General features: G+C 46.9%; 1 protein-coding gene across 6 annotated transcripts in view; it reads left to right on the top strand.

Moving 5' to 3' along the window:
• ATXN7L1 (ataxin 7 like 1) overlaps positions 1–18,585 on the top strand; it is a 245,975-nt gene that overhangs the window by 156,507 nt on the left and 70,883 nt on the right. The window contains exon 1 of one of the 6 annotated variants that reach the window (XM_015076170.3): positions 7,755–12,809. The exons of the other annotated variants lie outside the window; for them this stretch is intronic. The gene's annotated coding sequence lies outside the window, so the exon portion shown is untranslated. Of the gene's footprint in view, positions 1–7,754; positions 12,810–18,585 lie in introns of those variants that run through there. 6 annotated transcript variants of the gene reach the window in all.

The raw sequence follows: 18,585 nt of genomic DNA, 5'->3' as shown, positions 1-18,585 counted from the left end.
TAAGTAGCTTCCAGCAGCTTTGCCCGGTACCATCCTGCTAGGGCTGTTGAGCGCCCAGCCATGAAGCCCGGGTGACGTCCATGAGGCCTGTGCCCACAGCCCCTCTAACTCAGCACTTTGGCAGGCTTTTCTCCCTGGCTGGTTTTAGCCCCCCTCTCCCTTTGTGGTCAAGATGCCCTTGAAGGTCACTTGGAGGGACTTGGAAATTCTCTTTAGTGGGTGACATTTGTAGGGTTGATCACAGTGGTGATGGTGGCGGTGGTAGGGTTGTTGTTAGGGCCAGGCGAGAGAGAAGCGCTCGTTGTTATTCAGACCCTTCAGACCCTTCGAGCTGTCCCAAACCAGTGTCCTTCTTGGCCCCTTTGTTACATCCCTGCAGGCTGGGAGGAGGCTGCTGAGTGTAGCCAGAATTCACGGCCATTACCTTGACTTCTCACCACCCCCTGATCATCTTTTATCCCTTTTGCACCATGCTGACTTCTGCTCAAGCTCTGATCTCTCTGTTTGGGCAGACCAGCTCCCTGGCTGCCTTGACTTCTTTGTTCAGGGAACCCAGGCGTCCTCCCTGCTCTGTGGAGCTCCGCTTCCCCCTACAGACAGACAGGCTTTGCCTCACATGCGCTCTCCCGGACTCCCTGGGCCTTGTCCCGACCCACCGCTGGTTTGGGTGTCTTCTTTGGTCTCTTTCAAGATCCTGGTGCTGCAGAGTGAATCAAAGCGAACCCCGGCAGAAAGCCCAGGACCCATGACCGCTCCCATCCCTCGACATGTTTGGAAACGTGCATTTTGTGGCTGTTGTGGGAACCGGCATTGATTGGATCAGAGGTGCTAAGTGGTCTGCAAAGCCTAGGACAGTTCCGCCCAGGGAAAAATTATCCCCCCAGAAATGCCAGGTGCATCCCTGCTGGTAAACAGCGATAAGAACTCAGAAACGCCTGAATGTTTACAGTCATACGGTAGCATCAGAACAGCCACACTGCAGATTTCTTGGTTTGTGCCAAGAGTTTAGTGGGAGGAAATCACTAAATTATTTTTATCTACACACTGTGGTTAGAAAGAATTACATTCTGAAGGGTCAGGCCCTGCTGGGAATTGTTTATTTCGTTAGGCTGAAGTCGCATGGTCGGCCGGATCAAGCTGTGGCTCTACTCGGGTCACGTGTTGCCCTGCGTCTGGGAGCCGGTAACTTCTCAGCCTAGATGGGCACCTCGGGGTTGGTGAGGGCTCCATGAATCGCCAGGACGGCCTGTCACATGGTGCCATCAGATCACCCCAGGCTCCCGAGGTGGTGCCGGTGGCTGGCACAACACCCGTGAGTTGTAACTTGTTGCACTAGGAAAATCTCTCCAGACGTTTTTTTCTGCAACAGGCGAAAGAACAGAACACTCAAAATTAAATAGCCTATTGCCTCTCTTCAAAACCCACTGTCGTGCTCTTAGGCCTAAAAAATAATTTTTGAGGAGCACGTGCATGGCTCAGTCAGCTAAGTGACCAACTCTTGATTTCAGCTCAGGTCATGATTTCACAGTTCATGGGTGCGAGCCCCACATTGGTCTCTACGCTGGCAGTGCAAGGATTCTTTCCCTCTCTCGCTGCCGTCTCCCCCTCATGCTCTCGCTTTCTCTCTCTCTCTCTCTCAAAATAAACTTAAATAATAATAATAATTTTTGAGCACACTGTCTAAGACAAGTTCGCTAGCCCTCAGACCACTAAAAACTGCTGGCCTGCTGATCCCTGCATTCTTTGGCTTTGCTGTGGACTGGCTAATTATTTCCTGATCTCTCCATGCATTATCTAACATGCTTTGAGTGCCTGTGATGTGCCAGGGCTAAGACAAGGTCTTTGACTTCAGCTCTTGAGAGTGTAGTGGAAAGGGTGGGGGGGGAGCGGGGGCAGGCCCAGGGTCAGTGCAGAGCCCTGTACGACGCACTAAGTGGACACGTGCTTGGCGTGTCCTGGGAGCACCGAGAAGGGGACTTGAGCGCAACCTGGCAGAGGTGCCAGGTGACAGGATCTCCTATATCCCAGATGTGGTAACATTTGAACTGGGTCTTGAAAGAAAATAAAGAGTTAACCAAGGTGAAGAATGAAAGGGTGGATTCCAGGGAGAGAACACTGTGCACCAAATCACAGAGGCATGAAACAAAAGACTCTCAGTAGTCCAGTGTGGCAGGAGGGAAGATGCCGGCGGGGGAGGGGAGGGGGGGTACCAGAATAAGCCAGAGCGCCCAGTGCCCTGGAGACAAGCGCTGTGACGGATTCCTAGGGGCTGATTCTTCTGCAGCTCAAAGACACGAGAGGCCATTAGACATCCCTCAATGCCACATGTCAATCAAAATAATTAAAAGCAAAAGAAGTGGAAAGCTGGTTCATATATTCCAACATCCATCTAGCTTTCCTCCCCCCAAAAAAAGCTTTTGATAAAATAAGATGAAGCACCAAAAGATGTGTGTGTTCAATAGCAGGACATGAAGAGAGTAGAGTGAAAGTAATAAAAATAAAATAAAATGTTAAAAAACTCAATCCCTGCAAAAAACGAGTGATTGCTAACTCTGGATAGCAGAGTATTACCTGGGTTCAGAGTCTGACAAAGTTCAAGTCCTAAATTCAGGTTCTGCCTTTACTAACTTAAGTTTTAACCTCTCTAGACTTCGATGTCCTCTAGATATTGGGGGTGATAATACCAATCTCATCCTGTGCTTGTGAGGATTAAACCATGCCATCCCAATGGTTTTTATTACCAGCTTGTTATTTGTTGCTTTTTAAGATACTGACTTAATCCAGGGCAAGCAACAGATTATCATTAGTGGAATAAAGACAAATCACAGGTTAGTTAATACAGTAGATCCTAGAAATAAAAGAATTCCTATTCATTTATGTTATTCATTGGACAGATGTCTATCACCCACTTTTTCATGGTCAGGCAAGGCACTGTGTGAGGCTCAGGGACTAGAAGAGGAAACCAGACAGACCAGGTCTCTGCTCTCATGAGGCTCATAATCCAGTGTGAAAAAGAATATGTGTTACGGGATCCCTTCCTGAAATCTACCCATTTCAGACTCACCCAGAGGCATGCTCACTGTGGACTGACCTCGAGCTGGTTTGGCCACACAAAACTCATAGGTTCTTTTTGGTAGGCAATAGTTGCCACTGTAGAAGGTTGTGGAAGGTTGAGGCACTGAGGACTGCTTCTCCCCCATAACCCCCCTACCGGGTTGTAGCGAATTCTAGTGTCACACTGAAGGCTGCCACAGATACAGCATTTGTCAAACAAACGTGTATCAACCAACCAGTAGGAAGAAAACAATTGACTTAACCTACTCAGTAACCTTGATGAAGTCCCAGCCTCCTCTCCTTTGAGGTATTCTAACCTTACCTTACACAGAAGGTTCACTCAAGGCAGTTGCAAGAATATTCTAAACACAGGTCTCTGTTTCCCTGAATCAGCATCATTCTGTCATCAACCCTCCTACTTCCCCTGGCTGCACAAGGCAGCCTCGAGTGCCGTCCCTAAGGGTGAAGGGACAGGCCTCGCTGTATTCAAACACCCTGTTTATTCAAGGGTGGGAGGGTCTCTAAAGGTCTTTGGCCAGCCATGTATCTTGAATACCTCTAACTTCACCAAAAAGAATCCATTTCTAGCCTCCATGATAGTAAGTCCCAAGTTTCACTAACAGAATTCACCCATTTCTTATGTTCAAAATGTTGATCAAAATATGGATAGCAAAAGGACTCACAGTAACCACCTTTGGGGTTTGTTGTTGTTGTTGTTGTTTTATTATGTTTTTTACCTTAATTCCAGTATAGTTAATATGCAGTGTTATGTTAGTTTCAGGTGTACAGGATAGTGATTCAATACTTCTGTACATTACTCAGTGCTCATCATGATAAGTATACTCCCCATCACCTATTTCATCCACCTCCCCTGAAAGTAGTCACTTTTGGAGTGTGACCTCTCAGATTAATACTAGTTGCCCAATCTGGACTTTGTATTCTTTTTTTTTTTAATGTTTATTTATTTATTTTGAGAGAGAGTGTATGCAAGAGAGGGAGGGGCTGAGAAAGAGAATCCCAAGCAGCCTCCACACTGTCAGTGCAGAGCCTGACATGGGGATCGATCCCACAAACCACAAGATCATGACCTGAGCTGAAATCGAGTCGGCTGCACAACCGGCTGAGCCACCCGGGTGCCCCTGGACTTTGTATTCTTGGTAGCGTGTGAGCTGATTACCCCTAGAGGTAAAACCTAGACTAACTGGCTCATGCACAAGAGAATACCAGTTATTTTCAAGTACTATTTTTTTCTATTTATTTTTACTCAAGTCCTTTAAAGCAAATTATAGACAGTGTTAACGATGTTCCATTTCTCTCTCCTATTCAAAAGGCATGATTCCCAGTGCTGAGCCGGGCAGGGGGGCTGGATTATATCCAAAGTGACTATAAATCCTGGATTGTTCAGGGAAGTCACACAATGTATACCTGTTGCTCTGGGGCCCATCCATTTAGCACTCCCTTTCACTTTCGGAGGTGTCCAGTTAGGATAATGAAGTATATGGTTACTCTATTTATAGAAAATGCAGTAGCACACAACAAAGAGAACATACCCAGGAGAATAGGGTTTGATTCCTGTCTCTACCGCTCCCCAGTAGGCAGGCCTCAGGCAAATTGCCTCACCCTGATAAATCTTACTTTCCTCATTAGTAAACTGAGAGTAATACACTTGCTTGCTCTCCATCCATAGTCATTTTTCTTAAGTTTATTTATTTATTTTGAGAGAGAGAGAGTATGCATGCAGGGTAGGGGCAGACAGAGAGGCGGGGGGAGAGAATCCGGAGCAGACTCCATGCCACTAGTATAAAGCCCAACGTGGGGCTCCAACCCGCGAACCGTGAGATCATGACCTGAGCTGAAATCAGGAGTCGGACACTTAACCAGCCGAGCCACCCATGCATCCCCGTAGTCCATTTTTAAGAGAGATACCAGTTATCCCATGGATGTGAATAAACTTGGTGGAGAGAACGGCACTAACAAGAGTTAGGGGTTATTCCTGTCCTTAAAGCCAACATTGGTTTATGCTTTGATTTGACTCTGGCTTGGGGGAAAATTAGCTTTGGAATATAGATCATGTCTGCTCTTACACTTGTCTTCCTATAGAATGGAGAGACCCGTGTGTAGCCTGTTTCTTCCAGGGAAGCAAGAGCCATCCCCTTACCGCTTGGGCATTTACTTTTCCCCTTAATTCCATCAGAGAAGAGAACATGAGCCTTACAAGTAAAACTATAAGCCCTTCTTTGGCCTTAAAGTGCATTAATGTAAAAAATTTCCAGTAAAGATTCACTGTACCCTTCTTTATGTGTGTAGAACTCTTGAAAGTTTGAGAAGCTATCGTAACTAGTGTGAGCCAAAGGTGAAAGGCCCCACATGAGTATACCACCTTGTTGATGCCTAGCCAGGACAAAGGTTCCCATGGCAACAGTCACAACCAAGGTGGGGATAGGGTGGGGTGCCCTCCCCAGCAGAAGTACTGTTTTGCTTAATAATGTAGAATTTTGTTTCTTCAAAATGAAAATTGATTTTTTTCTTATTATGAAAGTAATACATTGTAAACACTGCCCAAATTTCAGGAAATATAAGAAAGTAAATATTTCGTGTAAAACTTTATAATCATGTTTCTATGTGTATGTGTTTGTCTATGTGTTGTACATGTGTATCTGTATGCATGTATCTTATATGTTAAAAAATAAAAGTGGAATCCTATTATAGACATTGCTTTGAAATCTGCCTTTTTTTTTTTCGTTTAAAATTGGTGTGGACACATTTCACTAAATATAGATCTACATCATCATTTTTATAGCTTCCTAGCATTCCATGGAATAGATGTGTCAGCAATTTACTTCACCAGTACCTGATTGCTTGTTATTTAGGTCTGGTTAGGGGCACAGTATCTACCCCTTTCGGTGTAATTTTTTAAAAATCAATACAAGATATCTACTCCTAACACACGCACGTGCGCACACACACACACACACACACACACACACGCTTCTCAGAATTCCACCAGGGGATGATTCATTTATTTATTAGCTGGTGGCCTTTGCATTTAGGTGGAAAGACTTCTGCTAGTTGAAGCATAGGGCAGGGGGAGCCGGTCAGCAACAGGACACAGGACAGCTCAAGGTGGGAAGCCAGGCCGCTGCATCGCAAAGAGCCTGGAGCAGGCTCAGTTACTTGCCCAGTAACCTCCTCATACCCCAGAGCCTGGATCTGCTCATTCACCGAACAGCACTGCTGCTGGGAGCTTCTGTCCTTTCATAGCCCTTCAGCTGCGAAAGGGCCTAATCATCAGAATACTCTTTTCAAAAAAGAAAGACGTGCCGTGCAGGCGTTTGCATGTGGCGCAGCCAGTAACAACTCAGTATCACGAGCTCTGCCACCGAGTGAAGCTCCTTGGGAACATGTCCAGGAGCCCTTGAAGAGCACCAAGTGCCATGGGGCATCCAGGGGAGCAGCCTCTGGGCTTTCCCTGAGAAACAGCTTGCACTTAGCTTGTACAGGAACCTAGCACACTTGATGGTCTGATGTCCAAGTTTGGCAAATTAGCACTCTGGGCAAGACTACAGAGGCAGGCCCTGCCAGTAGAGAGAAGTGACACCAGAGTGCAGGAAAAGAGAAAAGGCACAACGTGGGGAAGCCGAGGCCCCTCTTGTGCAGGGGCAAATCACCCTGCTGCAAACTGCAGGTACTACCCATGATGACGAGGCACTTAGTTCAGGGAGACCAACATTTTTTTTTCTTTATTTTGAGAGAGACAGAGAGAGCACAGGTGAGTGTGAGTGGAGGAGGGCAGAGAGAGACACACAGACAGAATTCCAGGCAGGTTCTGCACTGTCAGCACAGAGTCAGACTGGGGCTTGAACTCACGAACCATGAGATCATGACCTGAGCTGAAATCAAGATGCTTAACTGACTGAGCCACCCCGGCTCCCCACTGACCAACATTTTAAACGGTGGAATACAAGAGAAAGTGTCAGAGTGTCTTTTACTTAGTGAAGATAAATGTTATCTTTTGAAACTCTGGTCACATCCGGGTGCTCATGTTAGGGCAAAGAGTAAAATTTGTGACTTCAGGTGGATCAGGGTCAGGAAGTTTGAAGGCTACAGATGTAGGACTCTGAAGTCATCACCACTTTACAGCAAAGTTTAGAACGGAATGCCCTGAACAGTGATCTTGAGTTATAAAAAAAAAAAAAAAAAAAAAGGATCAAATAATGTTCAAAGTCTACCATTTAAGAGGACAAAGTACAGTGAGATGAAGATCTTTTGGAAAGATTTCGGTTACAAAGTGCCTCCAATTTTTTTTGAAGATTTAGTGTTTTAAATTTTAAATGGAAAGCCTTTCTACCTTCTCCCTAACTTGAATCACAAACATAACTTTTAAAAACACAAAATCTGAGGTGCCTGGGTGGCTCAGTCGGTTAAGTGTCTGACTCTTGATTTTGGCTCAGGTCATGATCTCACGGTTCCTGAGTTCGAGCCCTACATCAGGCTCTGTGCTGGCAGCATAGAGCCTGCTTGAGATTCTCTGTCTCCCTCTCTCTCTCCCCCTCCTCCACTTGTTCTCTCCCTCCCTCTCTCTCTCTCTGTCTCTTTCCCCCTCTCTCAATAAGTAAACTTAAATAAAATAAAAACAAAATTTGACTGGAGGGGAAGAAAAAGAGAAACCCGAAAAATTAAAATAATTAATTAAAATAAATTTTAATTAAAACACCAGGTCTGAGATACATTTAAGGTGAAGGCATTCACCTTCCAGGTACACCTAATAAGGTATGCATATATCTTTGTGATGGGCATTAAGAGGAATTTCACTCATTCATTTAAAACGTGTAGTGAAAACTCACAGCAGGGCTTCTATGCTTGGCTAGGCATCAGCCTCCAAGATAAAGGAGACTTGGGATTGTCCCTCAAGGAACTTACAGTCCAGTAGTCCAGTTCCAGTCAACCCACATGTAAAGCCATTTTGCAAATTGTGTACAATATGGCTAAGGCTGGTTGAAATTGATACTCTCCTAAAACCCTAGGGTATGTGGCCTCCGAATGTGTACAGCCGGCCCCATGGCTTTGGTCCTGAATCCACATCAAGAAGGATTAAGCCAAAAGCCAGTCCCAGATCCAATCAGGAAGGCTGGCACAGTCCCTGTAAATCCAGGCAAAAGTGAAGAGCCCTGAGCTGGGTCGCAGGTCCTGACCTGAAAGTGTGCAGGACGACGTCAGGGGCAAAAACCCAGCTGCTGGCATGCTTATCTTGCTTTCTGTCTCCTGTCACCTCAGGCCTCTGTCTTTTTTTGGCTCTATCCTTTTCCTGACCAGCTTCCCATATATCCGGGCCATGTTTTGAAGACCTTACTGGTCCCAGACCAGCTTCCTCCTCTGTGTATGTACTCAGATGCAGCTCCCTTCGCTAGGGGGAGTCCAGATGCCCAGAGTGTGGGCCCAGGGTCCTAACTTTGTCTCCATCCACGCCATCTTCCTCCTGGATGTACTGTCCTCACCTGCCTTCCCAAAACCACTGTACCCATCAACACAGTACTACTTGGCTGGTCTAGGGTAGAACTACCTCTGTTAAGCACGCCAATACTAACTACAAGTTTCTGTTAATATCCCATATCCCTCTCTTCTACTAATTGGATAATTTAATTTTGATTAATTTGATACTTTTGCTAATTCGATATTACAGATTCAGTGGTCATGCCTCATGGATTTTCACAAGTTCTGATTTTAAATCTGTCTTCCCTAAGTATACCAGTGCCTGTCAAACCACGTGTTCTACTTTTTGGCTTACGAAAAAACGGACTCTATGCTCCAAGGAGTCACAAGTTATGTGGAAATATTCTACGCATTTTGTATCTTGTAAGCAATCGAGTTTTCTTGCTGAGACTGTTCACATTTACCCAGTCCCCGTATTCTTTTTAGGCAGCATGGATGCAAATGTCATGTGGTCACCAAAACAACCTCAACTAAACCAGTCAGAGGGGCCACCTGGCATCCCCCCAACCAAGAGCCTCTCCAGTCACCAAGAGCTTGTGGATTTGGTTGGTCTTCACCATCTCTAGGCTGCTTTAGACACTTTGAACGTAAAGTCCACCTCGACACCCAGCTTCCCTGGCCTTTGGTTCTGTGTTTTGTAGTGTTGTGTTTTCAGGGAGGAAGGAGGGGGAGAGAGATTCATAAGGCAGTGACTGAACACTCGAGAACTTTGTAATCTTCACTTCCTGACTGTCACCCCTCCTGCCTTCCCCATTCGGCATCTCTGGTCATGGCCCTGAGACCAGGGTTCCCGACCAATGTTCCCATTCACCCTTACAAGCCCTGTGGCCATCTGCAGGAACTCACCACCACATCCCCTCGGAGGAAGTGCCCCAAACCTGCAATGAACTAGTTCACAATGTACCACACAATAGTAATATCATTTTCGTCAAGCCATGAGTGTCCACTTGCCACACGCAAGGAACAGGACAGCGGGACCCTTCGTTTGGTCCAGTGTTTTCAGTGGCCTCTGCTACAAGAGAACTCAACAGAAGCATGACTCGGAAACACAACTGTTGAAGAAGATATCCACCAAATAGTGTGCTAAGCCAAATCCCTCCTACAATGCAACACAGCACAGACAGCACACCTTACAAATGTACGTGACATGACGCCCAGTGTGGCAGACCTGCTGGGATATTCCACGTGGTCTCCTCCTCAGACTGGGATTAGATGAAGAGCCAGGGATTACCATGCCGGGACACTAATCAAATCAAAGAAGGACAGGGTGGAGGTCGTTGCTTCCTATTGGGATAGTAGCTCTGGAGTACAGATGTCTGAAGCTCCCAGGTGTGGAGGGAAACCCTCCTGTGTTTGAGAGTTGCAATCTGAGCCTGCTACAGAAAAACCACGAAGACAGGGATTTCTGGGAAAATCTAGTGAGATGATGTGCTTTTATAATACAGCCACTTTTGTGGCCTTTTAGTTCGATCATTATGTGTTCTGGAGACATGATAGAGGCAAGGAAGAAAGGCCAGGTTGGGAATTAGGAGACCCAGTGTTGCTTATAATTTGCAGTGTGGCCTTGGATGTGGTTTGTAGTCTCTCCAGAATCTCAGTGCACTTGTCTAAAAATGGAAATAATAAAGCCCGCCACTTTGAAAACGCTTTGTGAATATAAAACACCACACCAGCACTCTCTGAGCCTCGGTTTTCCTCCTTGGTTGAATGGCTCTGCCCATTCAGGGTGTTTCTGAGGATCAAATCATATAATGTGCATGTAAACCATGAGTTCTATGTGAAGGACACAGCTCACAAAAATTCTGGTGTCACTTTGTGGGGTCAGTTGCCAACCCAGAGGCCAGGGCTGGTTTGAGACTCACTTTGCCCGACCTGAATGGGTCAGCCCTTCCCGCTCCCCCCTCCCTCACCCCAGCCTTCTTCCTCCCCAGCTCCTTCCTTTGTCTGGTATGCTTTAAATTACCTTTTGATCTGTCTGGCAACTGCCCTGTTTCACTCCAGGGGGGCTCCATTTCAGATCCCTGAGAAACCCTGTCTATATATAGCTTGTAAAAAAATATGATTTCCTTTGGGAGGAAAGTGGGAGCTACCATGTGCGTTCACGTCCACCATCATTATACTGGTGACCCCCAGAACGGGAGACACAACATTTACTCTCCAGAATAAACATGAATATGGCCCAAGGCTGCAGTAGCTTTTATAAACAACCTGTTACTACTTACTGCTTTTCTCTAAACTCCTGGAGTGGGGAAGTGGCAACATTTTATTCTTCAAATCAAAGACAGGTGATAGATAGGGATGATAGATAGATAGATAGATAGAGTGAACCAAGAAAGAATTCCCTGAAAATTTAAGCAAACAGGCATTTACTTGGGCAATTAGAATTGCAATTGAAGAGACAGATTCAAGTAGAATCTGGACCATGTTCTGAGGACGACAAAGAGAGGGCAGGGCTGTATACTCAAGGCTGCGAGTAGAGTTCTCATTCAGATCCTCTATGCAAAACAGGGATTGAAACTAGGTTAACTGGGATTGGTTGGGTTCATATGCAAATAAGGGATGGAAACTTGTTTGTTGCAAGGGCTCTTTTGGAAGTGAAGAGTGAGGATGATTCTGGTGCCATGATGAGGGAGAAGTTAAGTCCCAGCTGAGGGCTTGCAGCTGGCTGAAAGGTTTTTAAAAAGTTCACGGTTCCTGCAAGAAGGACGTGCACAAATTCCTCCTCCCTTATGGCCTCCTGACCCCATTTTAAAAAGAGACTTGCTTAGTTAGGCTTGCTTGCTGCGTTTTGAAATCTTCTTTGGCAGAGAGGTAGATAGATAACATAGATGGATGGATGGATGGATAGATAGATGATAGATAGATAGATAATGGGAGGAGGGCTTGAGCCCACTCAGCGATTTAAAATTTTTCACTCTGGGGCGTTTGGCCGGCTCAGTCAGAAGAACATGTGACTCTTGATCTTGGGATTGTGAGTTCGAGCCCCAAGTGGGGTGCAGAGACTACTTAAATGAATTTCTTCTTAACTTAAAGTCAAAGTAACGTAAAATTTCTCACTCTTACATCTACGCCCCAGCTCTCTTCGAATTCAGTTCTCTCAAATCCTCGCATAACTCTAAAATTTTATCTGGTTAATTGTCTTGGTCCTAAAATGAGACCATGCTTAATGCATTCTGGGAAAGAAATGGAAAACCTTGTTAAATAAGCGATTCAAGCATTCCTTTTTATTTTGCCAGATGAAAATAGTTTATTCACTGTCACCAAAAGAACACAGACTGCAGTCCCGATGAAGGAGAAAGATTGACCCAATCAACCCTAGACTCCAAGGGGACAGGGAAACCTTTCTCAGGACCAGGTCAAGAAACAGCCCAGTGACATGCCCCCTCCGTTTGCTTCCTGTGTGGCTCAGTGATCTCAAGGCACGGAGCAGGGAACTTGGAAGTCCCTTTCCTGTGTCCTGAAATCTCCATTCAGCACGCCCCTTTTTTTTTCTCCTGTGGCATTTGCCAACTTTCAAATTCCGATGCTCCTGCCGTCACCCCCAGATGTGCACCAAGGCCTCAGCATTTGCAAAGTCTCTCAAGTCAATCTCTAAGTAAAAGATGCTTCAAGGAAGCACCGAGTTCCTTCTGCCTAATAACTGCAGTGTGTCATGTGACACCTGCCCCTCCCCCCCCACCAATTCTCTCTGAAAACCCCCACCCACCCCACCAATAAACTAGGTTGACGTCTGTCCTTTATCTGCCAACATCTACATTTCCTTCAAGGTGGTAATCTTTTGCTTTTGTTATTGAAGTTCTGCTTGATTCTTAATTGTTACCCCATAGCTTTGGAGCCTGCATAAACAGTTAACAAAAACACGGCGCACGAGGCAGCCGTTTCGCTTTCTGTGCTTGTTGTTCTTGGCACCGGGTCAGTTCTATGAACTTCTGGTGTCCAACTGGTAGGACCTGAAACTCTGTGTTTAACAAGTGCCTGTAGTCAAAACAGTTGGCGTGTGCAAGCTCGGGCCGCTGGTACTGCTGTGGCTGGTCAGCCCGGTCCTGGACTGTGCAGAACACCGAATCACGTTGCTGCGTTTTGGGGCTGGGCTTTTGTTGTTTCGCTGTTGGGTTTGTTTTTTGTTGTTTTCTTTTTTTCCTTTTTTTTTTTTTCCTCTTTTTTGTGATGGCATCCGTGCTAATCTGGATCTCTTCAGGTTCCAAAAGTACAACATGTTTACAGTCGACGTAGAATCAGATTAAGTTGGCAGCCTGAGTCTCTCTGTAAGTGGTTTTAGTTTACATTTCTTCTGCTAGCAGGATGTTTTGCATAATTTTGCTGATCCTGGGTTATTTATAGACTTTTTTGAAGAAACGGGGATGCATGAGAGTTTTCTGTTCTAACTGTGGAAAGTGAAATCCGTTTCTGCAGTGAGGAGGGAAGGCGGCCGGGCATGTTCAGCAGAGGGTTATTTTAGCTCTTGAAAATTAATTTCTCCTCGAGGTCACTTGATAACATTCCGGAGCCTACACTCCAAGCCACTGACATCAGATACCCTGATGATTGTCTTAGGACGTGTTGTTTTCCTTTTAGTCGGTCAGAAATGGAGCAAAATGAAAGTCATGATGCCATTTCCTCTGGGGCGCTCTGGGAGGGTGGATGCAGTGATTGGGTATTGTTTCAAACGTCCGAAGTGGGTTTGCGGGGGTTGTTTCGTCCCACCCTCGGGCGCTCTGTGTCCGCTGGCCACCACAGCAGCCTGCCCAGAAGCCGGTTGGCGGGACCCACCGAGAGCCTGGGGGAGGGGCAGAGGAAGGACAGCCGCCGGGAAGTTAGTGGCTATTCAAGTTTGTCCTCATCTAAATGACAGTGATACTCAGGTGTTTATAACGTTAAAAAAAAAAAATCATCGACTGCAGGATGGCTTAGTGGCTAATGCATTATTGGTTTGATCTTCTAGCCTGGGGGTAGCACCTTCTGGTAGCACCTTTGGCTACCCCCCACCTTTGGGGGGGGTATGAATGGAAGGAAATCTGGGCACGTTCGAAACCACTACGCCAGGATGAACACTGTGTGAAAGGGTTTCCTATAATATTTACTAGAACAGTTGGCTAAAAATTGCCTTGCTTTGCCCACTGAATGGCTGTGTGATTAAATCACCCCTTGACAGTGTACCTTGAGCCCTCCCATCTCTGCGCCGGCTGCCGCCGGAATTTGCATGGGTAAGTAGCACGTTCATCAGCATAATGAGTGTGGAGTCCCCAGTCTAATGGTCCAGGAGAACGCCGTAATTGAGACACTTCATTGCGCCTCGGGTTAAATATTTTAAACCAAACAAATCGAGAAGGAGGGAGAAAACGGGAAACATCGTTTGGGCCGCGTGAAAGGCCTTCTAACTGGGGAGTCCGCCCTGATTGGGGTCCTTGGGCCCCTCACAGACAGGTCCACATCTCCTCTCACCCCCACCATCATCGACTCACACCCACAAATGAAAATGGATGGTTGAGCCGGAAATTTCCGAGGTAGTGAAAGTGACATAGTTGTAACTGCTAAGTGCTGCCAAGAGCCGATTTTCTTCTTTCTCTTCCATGTTTCTCTCGTCGATGGGAGAGTGGGTTCTTTTTTGGCGTTGTTTTTGGTTTGATTTGGTTTGGTTTTTGGCCTCCACTAACCTTGCAGAGAATGGCGGTGAGGCTGTCTTGCTTTTGGTCCTTGAGTGTGGAGTGTGCCCTCTGCTTCCTCACGGTAGCCCTGCCGCTCTGGTGAAGGACAAGTTAAGCCCTTTGGTCCCAGCAGAAAAAGACTCGTACAGCGGGGCTGAGGAGCTGGCACTCAGGCCCAGACATTTACCATCAGACCTTGGCCTCCTCGCTACCCCATCCAAACCCACGAACTGCACTGCTGATGCAGGAGACCTTTTGTTCTACTGTGATTCTAATCTGCCCCCAAGGATGCGGCCCCTACGACACTTCCCTTTTCCTCCTCCTGTATTAAGGTTGAGCTAGGATTTGAGGCTCACCTTTTGGAGGCCCCGGGTTTGAGGCGTGTGTTGGTTTGTGTGCATGTCAGCCAGCAGTGATTATGGGGGCTCCTGCCCTACTGGGTAAATAAGCTCATGGCCAGAGTGACTGAAGAGACATGAAGGAACCTACCTACCTTTACGACAGTGTTGAAGCAGGATGGCAGTGATGACAGAAAGGTTTCCCAGTCATCGTGCCCTGGGGCTTTTGCATTTGAATTAGCCAGACCCGCCCACTTCAGGATCCTAGAGAAAATGAAGGCACTGCTATTTGCCAGCCTCCTAGACTTTGTTGCCCCTCCCAGGCCCTCCAGACATCTGCCCTCCAACAGCTTTCAAATACCCTCCTTCCACGCTTTGGTTGCCTCTGCCGGTCTGGAGAGAGCTGTGGTTGGATTGATAATTGATCTGTGTCTGGGCCTCTTGGCAGCATTAGCATTTGTGGGTCCATCTTCTCTCCTGGCCCCCAAGGAGTGGTTCTGCTGGGCCCCACACTCAGTGGGAAACCCAGGATCTGTTAGGGTCCTGCAGTCTGCCGGAAGGCCAAGGCATCCAGGGCAGAACTTGGAGATTGGGTGGGTCCCTGGCCAGAGGCAAATTTGGGCCAGATGGTCTGAGTTAGTTTGTCAAACCTGTGAGGGTTTGGTGGCTCTCCACACTCTGGTGGCTACCTCACTCTGCTATTGGCCCACTCATCCCCAAGGTCTTAAGCTTTTCTGGAACAGCAGCAATAACATATAGATTAGGCAGAACCCCCAAAAGTAAGAGGCCAAACAAGAAAATAAGCCAGTGGAAGGAGTTGGTTACTCCTTGGCTGTGGCTTAGTCACCCTGTTTCTGACCAGCCCCTTGTGCACCTGCTGACCAACTCAGCCTCAGTCCACCAAGGCAGGCAGGATTTGCCAGTTGTCAAGACGAGCCCCCACTTTGACCTTGTTACAGTTTGCCATCGAAGTGGCACATCCCAGACTAAGGAGGGAGATATATTTGATCTACGCCATGTCAGAAGGTAGGAGTCCCTTGTCCCCTGTCCTCCATACTATACTTTTTCTCTCCAATCTGGTGAACAGGAAGGGCTTTTAGGTAAATCAACTGTATTAATTTGCTAGGGCTATTATAACAAATACCACAGCCTGGGCAGCTTGAACAACAGAAATTTAATTCTTCACAGCTGTGGAGGTTAGAAGTCCCGAGATCAAGGTGCCAGCCACGTTGGTTTCTCTGGAGGCCTCCCTCCTTGGCTTGTAGAAGGCCATCTTCTTGCTGTCCCTTCATCAGGTTGTTCCCTCCCCCCCCCCCACCTCACCCCTTCCATGCACACACCTAGTGTCTCTTTCTCATCTTATGGAAGGACTCCAGTCATATTGGATCAAGGCCCACCCTCCCTGGCCTCATTTGAACTTAATCACCTCTTTAAAGGCCTTATCTGCCAATACAGTTACATTCTGAGGTATTGGCAATTGGGACTTCAATATATGAATTTGGGGGCAACATAATTCAGGCCATAACACCAGCCAACTAAGCCTGGTCCCACCTCAGCCCCACTCATTAGCAGCATCAGAACACTGCAGTAACCGCCATGATGTAGACGTTCATCTGTGACTTGTTCCTGCACATGTGAGTGTGTAGAATCAGGCACCATCTCTCTGTGTGGGTGCACAGTCAAAGGGAACGCAATGAGAAAAAGACAAAACATGTTCCTAGTCACAAGACAAAGTCACCAGTGGCTGTGAAAAGTCTGAGTTAGCTTTCAGTGTGTTCTATTATGATCTTTAGATGACTTCAGCAGCCCACCCGTCTCGAGGAAGGCTGTTGGAAGGGTGGGTTGAGCAAAGGTAGCTCACAGACCAGGGGGCCCCAGAAGTCATCTGACAGAAAGTGTTACCTTCCCTTCTGAGCCTCTTCCTCCTGGTGCCGTTCTGGGCAAACTCCCTGATATGTGAATAGATTCGTTTGCATGATCTTCTCTGGGTCTTGCCAACAACTATGTATATATATTTAAATCTGCCCTCAGTGTTCATTCCCTGTGGAAGTTGGGAAACCAGCCTTCCATGGACTAGGAGAAGAGAAGTTAGCCAGTTATCATTTCCCATTTCAATGGCTGCTCTTTCCCCAGGGACTTGTGGTTGGCCATTGATCTTCCCTCCCTCTTCCCTTGCTATAGGACATCTTTGACCTGGAGATGCTAGGGGCCAGCAGGTTGACCTCTGGTAGCCCTTTCCAAGAATTTTCCCCCAAGATCTTTTCTTAGTAAAGAACATTTGTTCCCTGAGGATGCAGCCACTCTCAGCCAAGACCAGAGCAGAGTTTCTAGGGCCCCATCCTGAGAATGGCAGCCACCAAAGCCTGGTGTTCTTAGAAACTGCCAATGGGGACAGAAACCCAAGGATGAGTTGTGGTCAAGCTACAGGGGATCCCGGCTCTTCATCACCTGCCGGGTTCCTGCTGCAGATGACTCAGGTTCTGGTCTCCACGAGGGGACCATGGAGAGATAGTGTGTTCCTGCAGGCTAGTGGAGGATCTATGACCCTTTGTGAGCCAGCCTGGATTTTGGTCTGAGACAAAAGAGAAGGTGATTGCTGTAGGGAGAGGAGGTCAGGAATCGGCTGCTCCGCGCTGGCAGCCTGAGTGCCAGAGGAGGTGGGATCTGGGTTATTTGTAACAGTAATAATTATAAAACTGCTCTTTTTTGTATTCATGGCCTGACTCAACTTTTAGACCTCTTTTACATGCCTGATCTCATTGGCTCCTCCTTATAGCCTTGGAGAGGCAGGTATTGTTAACCCCAGAGCATGGAAATTCTGGAAGGAGAGCCTGGGTTGAGACTCCAGCTCCTGGACACCAGTGCTCCTTCTATTGATTTCAGCTGCCTAATGTCTGTATTTGGTTGCCAGTAAGGAGGTAGTTTGCAAATCAGAAAACCTGGTTTGTGTGTTTTTTCATTGTATTTCTTGTCAGTTATCAAAGCCACATTCAATTGCTCATATGTGCAATGCATCGCTCTAAGACCCTTACGCTTAATCATTACCACCACTGGTAAGAGGAGGGCTGTTGGTAGCCCCACTTGTCAGTTGTCACTGAGATCCTTACTAGGGAAGAGGAGGAAGTGTGGGCTATGTGACACACCTGCCCTGAATGGTCAAGAGTGCTGTTCACAGGTCACTGTCACGGAGGGGGATGTTGCACACTGCTTGGCTGTGTCTTTTTCCACATTATAAGCAAGGGTTTGGAAGAGGAATGGTGTTGGTGGCAGGCCTATCAAGTTTTCAGGGGCCAGATTTGGGAGGGTGAATGCATACATGAATGGGTAGAGCAGTAGACTACATCCAACCAGATGACACTTTTTTTTTTTTAATGTTTTTATTTATTTATTTATTTATTTATTTTGAGACAGAGAGAGACAGAGTATGAGCAGGGGAGAGGCAGAGAGAGGGGGAGACACAGAATCTGAAGCAGGCTCCAGGCTCCGAGCTGTCAGCACAGAGCCTGATGTGGGGCTCGAACTCACGGGCTGTGAGATCATGACCTGAGCTGAAGTTAGATGCTTAACTGACTGAGCCACCTAGGCGCCCGTGGATGACACTTTTAAAGGACACCTGTGGGTACGCGGCTTGGCAGAAAAATGTGTGAAATAAGACTTAGGGGTGGTTCAATTGTCAAAAATAAAAAATCTAGGCTGGGGGTGGGGCACCTGAGTGGCTCAGTCTTTTAAGCATTCGACTCCTGATTTCTGCTCAGGTCGTGATCTCACAGTTCATGAGATTAAGCTCCACACTGGGCTGTGCGCTGACAGTGCAGAGCCTGCTTGGGATTCTCTCTCTCCCTCTCTCTCTGCCCCTCCCCTACTCGCACGTGCATGCATTTGCACTCTCTCTCTCTCAAAATAAATTAACAACTAAAAAAATGTAGGTTGGATCTCTAGCTACATTAATAGGAGGATGATGTCCAGGAAAGCCAGCTAGGAGCTGCTTGGACCCCATCTGTAACATTCTTTCATCTGAGTTCCACAGTCTATGAAGGACAGACGGTAGAGCCAAAGAG

Source organism: Acinonyx jubatus, chromosome A2 (genome assembly GCF_027475565.1).
Source record: "Acinonyx jubatus isolate Ajub_Pintada_27869175 chromosome A2, VMU_Ajub_asm_v1.0, whole genome shotgun sequence".
Taxonomy (NCBI): Eukaryota; Metazoa; Chordata; class Mammalia; order Carnivora; family Felidae; genus Acinonyx; species Acinonyx jubatus.
This window is presented reverse-complemented; position numbering and strand designations above follow the sequence as displayed.